The sequence below is a fragment of the Mirounga leonina genome, unplaced genomic scaffold (genome assembly GCF_011800145.1).
Source record: "Mirounga leonina isolate KUSES-001 unplaced genomic scaffold, KU_Mleo_1.0 Mir_151, whole genome shotgun sequence".
Lineage (NCBI taxonomy): Eukaryota > Metazoa > Chordata > Mammalia > Carnivora > Phocidae > Mirounga > Mirounga leonina.
In genome coordinates this window covers 69,365,860-69,370,743 of record NW_023270377.1, presented here as the reverse complement: position 1 = coordinate 69,370,743, position 4,884 = coordinate 69,365,860, and positions in this window count along the sequence as shown.

Below are 4,884 nucleotides of genomic sequence, written 5' to 3'. Positions count from 1 at the left end.
TAATCTTATAGCCCTCTTTCATGTCTTATATCCTTTTTTCCCCACTGATGTGCTCACAGAAGGTACTTTTGACATCACTAACAGATTCCTAGCTATTGATCTCACCCTAGGCTACAGACACTGCTATTTATTTATTTATTTATTTTAAAAGATTTTATTTATTTATTTGAGAGAGAGAGAGACAGCGAGAGAAAGCACAAGCTGGGAGGAGAGGGAGAAGCAGGCTCCCTGCGAGAAGGGAGCCCAACGTGGGGCTCGATCCCAGGACCCTGGGATCATGACCTGAGCCGAAGGCAGCTGCTTAATGTACTCATCACCCAGGTCCCCTGACACTGCTATTTATTACTCAGGCTTCCTTCTTCCAGTGCTGCCCTTGCCAAGCATTTTATTCCTCCAGTGGCTTTTTTCTGAAGATACTGTATCAACTTCAGGGAAGTCTCTTAGAATACCCCAGCTGCTAGGTGGGCGTCCACCAACGTTTAGCACATATTCTTTTCCATACAGTTTGTATTAGTTTTCTCCTGCTGAGTAACACATTAGTACTAACTTGGTGGTTGAGAATAATTTTTTTATCTCATTGTTGCCGTAGCTCAGGAATCCAGGTATGGATTAATTGGGTCTTTGGCTCAGGGTCTCTCAAGGCTGATATCAAAGTATTGGCTAAGGCTGTGATCTCACCTGAGGCTCAGGGTTCTTTTCAAGATCAATTTTTGTTTTGTTTTGTTTTGTTTTGTTTTGTTGTTGTCTGTTTGCTTGCTTGCTTGTTTTGCCAAAATTCAGTCTTTTTGAGATTCCAGGATTGACCCACATTTTCCTGCTGTTTATTGGCCAGGAGTCACTCTTAGCTTCTAGAGGCCACTTTTATGTGGCCCTCTCACAGCTTGTCAGCTTACTTCTTCAAGGCCAGTGGAGAGTAGCCGCTACTGCTTTGTGTCTCTTTTAGGGACTCACCTGATTAGGTCAGGCCCACCTAGGCTAACCATTTGATTAGCTTGAAGTTGACTGAATAATGTCCTTGTTTACACCTACAAAATCCCTTCACCTTTGCCACATAATTTAACCTAATTATGAGAGTGCTATCCTATCATAATCACAGGCCCTTCCCACTCAAGGGGAGGAGATTATATACAGTAGGTATACCAGGGGATATGTCTTGGGGTCCATGTTAGAATTTTACCTACCACAAGATTATAGAAGTAAATTAAGGGTACTGCAAATATTGGATTAGAATTAATTTAAAATATATTCTAACTGAAATTCATAATAAAAATAACACATTCTTAATACATCATATACCATTTTTGTGCATATTTCAACATTGTCTTGCAATTTCTGTTTGTTTAAAGAATTTCCCAAGAGTGTAAAGTAAGCTACTTAAAAAAAAAAGTACCATTTGCGATAGTTATCTCTGGTAATCTGGATTATTTTGAGACTATAAAACCAATGAAGCAATACAAGAATCAACCAAAGAACCAAACACAGCCTGGAAATAAATCAGAGGCAGAGGAGAATAAAGGAATATTGATCATTTTTCATATGGGGAGAATACATTTCAGATTTCCTTTGAAACAGAAAAGTCCTGCTGCTAGAAAATTGAAACATTTTCAGAAGTAAGTACTGAGGTAGGGTGGGGGTATGTGGTGCGTCTTGAGGCAGGAGGGGTGGGGCCTTGAGAAGGTGGAGCTGGCGCGGTCTGGGGTGAAGAGACAGTCTGCTCTCTTACCTCACAGCCAAGTAGCACTCCAGTATTTCCAACCCGGCTGGGATGAAACAGTAATGGCTAGCACTTTGATGGTACTTCCTGTGTGTCAGGTATTGTTCAAAGCTCTTTTTACAGAGTAACTCATTTGAGTCTTTGCAATAATTCTGTGAGGTATGTGTGCCATTCCTATTATTATTATTACAGGTTGAACCCATCCGTTATTTTTTATCTTCACCTTTTCTGCTTGGCTGCTCTATTCTACTTTTCTTTGCAACACTGTAGCTCCTGCCTCTCATTGTCTTTTTTGCATCAGCCCTTTTGTGCAGTCACTGATCTTGAGGTTAACTCCCTTCCCTGTAAACTTTGGATACTTTTGTGATCAAACATTTCCAGGGCCTCTACTAGGACTCAATCTATTCCGCGGTCACCTTAATTAGATGAGAGCCCCATTCCCCTGTTTCTCGGAGTGGCCTTTGGACAGTGCAGCCTCCTGAACATTTCCACCCTTCACCGTGGAACAGATTTTAGAGCATGTTTGGCTGCAAGTGGCTGAAACCCAAGTCAAATGATCTAAAGCATAAAATAATATATGAGTTCTCATAGATTTTAAGGGTCCTGAAGGCTCACAGAAGTGAGCTCACAGAAGAAGCTCAAGAAGACAGAGTAACTCATAGAACTTTTGGTACCAGAGTCTCAGAGACATGACCTATGGGCTCATTTCTGGACTCTTGCCTGCGCTTGGCCTCATTTTGCAGCTTGGCCATCTCCACATGGCAGAGAAGATGCCGTCACTAGCTCCAGGCTGCACCATCCCATTTTATCCAACGCTACACCGAGAGGGCTTCCTCCACCCAGCACCTGAGTGTCACCCTCAGGGAGAGGTTCTGGTTGGCCTCGCTGGGGAGGCCTGCAAGTGGCCCAGCCCAGGTGAGCTTCCCCCTGGGTTTCAGAGGAGGGGTGAAGCTGTGCCTCTGGGTTCACTGGGGAGTTGGAGCTTCTCAAGGGAAACGGGGCTTTGTTTCCGAGGGGATGGGGAATCATGCTCTGCGACAAAATCTGCCACTTCCACTGAACAGTATGCGTCAGGAGATCTTCAAATATAACTTAACCGGCAATAAAGTGTCTAAATCATTTTCTCCCTAACATTCAGTTTTCGTTTGTGTGACATGACTTAAGATACGGTTTGCACTGAATATAAACCGTAGAATACGATTCGGCGAGAAAAGAACAGAGCTGCCCAAGCCATAGTGAGCTTTATGACTATGCAAACCCACAAGTTAAAAATCACTGGGAATCAGTGGGAATTTTCTGTATAGGTACAGGAAAATCTCACCCCCAGGAGGGAGGAAACTAAAAGAGCTGGGACAAGGAGCCAGAGCGGGGCCTTGTCGAGCCCCAAGTTAGCATTTGATACATAACCATTCAAGATGGTGACACATGCAGCTGTCATAGAGCGCCATTGCCTGGAGAGCGCACCGGAGCTTGATGGGAGACGTCAGAAGGCCACTGGAGCGGGAGACTGAAGGGGTGTCAACAAGTGATGAGGGTACTTTTTGCCTTTGTCAGGAAGAAGCAAAAACAGCCAGTAAATGCTGTGCTACAATTCTGGTTTTGCTACAACTCCCAATCAAGGGTCTGGAGGTAACTAAAGAAGGGAAATGAGATAGGACTGGGGAAGGAGGAAGAAGCATTGATGAAATACTTCACTAATCTGAATTTGTGAAAAGAGTTCTGGGATTTTCTCACAGGACCACGCCTTGAAAGCCTCTATCTGGGTAAAATCAGGATGAAATATTTGCTGACTCCTTATACCCTAAGGGGGGATGCTCTTCCTAAGAGCTTCTGAAAGCTTCTTTTCAAGGAAGCCTCTGTCATAAAAAAGACAATAGGATGTTTGCAGTTTCCTTCCTTCCTTCCTTCCTCTTTCCTCCCTCCCTCCCTCCCTCCCTCCCTCCCTCCCTTCCTTTTTTCTTGGTAAATTCTAGCTGATGATAATTCAGTACCAAGTTTTGTGTTATTTAGTTTTCTTTTATGCAGAAATGCAATGCTTGGACATGTCATGAACTTAGCAAAGAAAAAGAATATGCCTTTTAAAAAATGTAGTACCCCAAATTTGGAACCCAGAAAATTGGAATCTATGAAGAATGCACATCTAAATCTTTAACTTGGCACCTCTAGGGGGTTGTGGGTGGGAACAGGGTGGGGGGGATGTAATTCAAATACCAGCCTGGAGGAATCATTACGATTACGATGTAAGAAATGTAAGAAGTTATTGTAATGAGGTCAGTTCTGGTCCTTATGTTATTAGCCGACCAGTGAGGATGCAGACGAGGTAGAACAGAAATTAATTAGAGTATTATGGGGGCTTTACAATCTAAGGTATTCAGAAACTTAGCAAAACTAGGTCTGTGTTCTTAAAAAAAAAAAAGATTATAGAGAGACCTTATTAAAGCACAGAAGGCTCAGCTATTTAAGATGGTGACATACATAGAGGCAGGAATGTGCAAAGAGAAGCTGAAAGGCAGCCAGGCCCTGAAGGAATTTCAGTGGAATTTCTTCACCGGAGGAGTAGTTAATAAATAGAGCAGATTTCTAAGGGCAGAAACTAGAGCAGCTACTACAAATAGTTTTTTTTTTTTTTTTTTTAAAGGAAGGGAGTGATAGGAAGTTAGAGAGGAAAATGTTGAAACAAAGAAAACAAGCCTTTTAGCTAGCAATCCTGGCCACCTCCCCTGCGAAAATGTCTGCTCCCAGACACTGAGAACGTTCTATCATTTAATAATCATAAAACACTGTGGAGTTGGTCTTGGGTGTTAGTTTTAGATTAATGCTAGATATCATTAAGAAATGCATGTAATAGAATACTTTTCAAAAGTCTGAGAGACCATTTGCTTTGTCTTGCTGCCAACGTGTCTGCTATTTTCCATTCCACAGAAGGACAGAATTGAGGGCTAGAAAATCCCTTTGTGCTCTGGGTTGGTCTCTCCTCCTGCTTCGATGTGGGGCTGTTCCTCATAGTCTGATGCACGAAGCCTTCTCTGGGGCAGTGTTAATATACTGAGTGCTTACGAATCCAAGGCTCTGATTTTTTTTTTTTAACTTCTATTCTCCTCAATCAGCTGGGTTGGGATGGCTACCTGCTCATTGTGCACAAGGGTTTTTAGGCTTCAGGTTGTCAAATG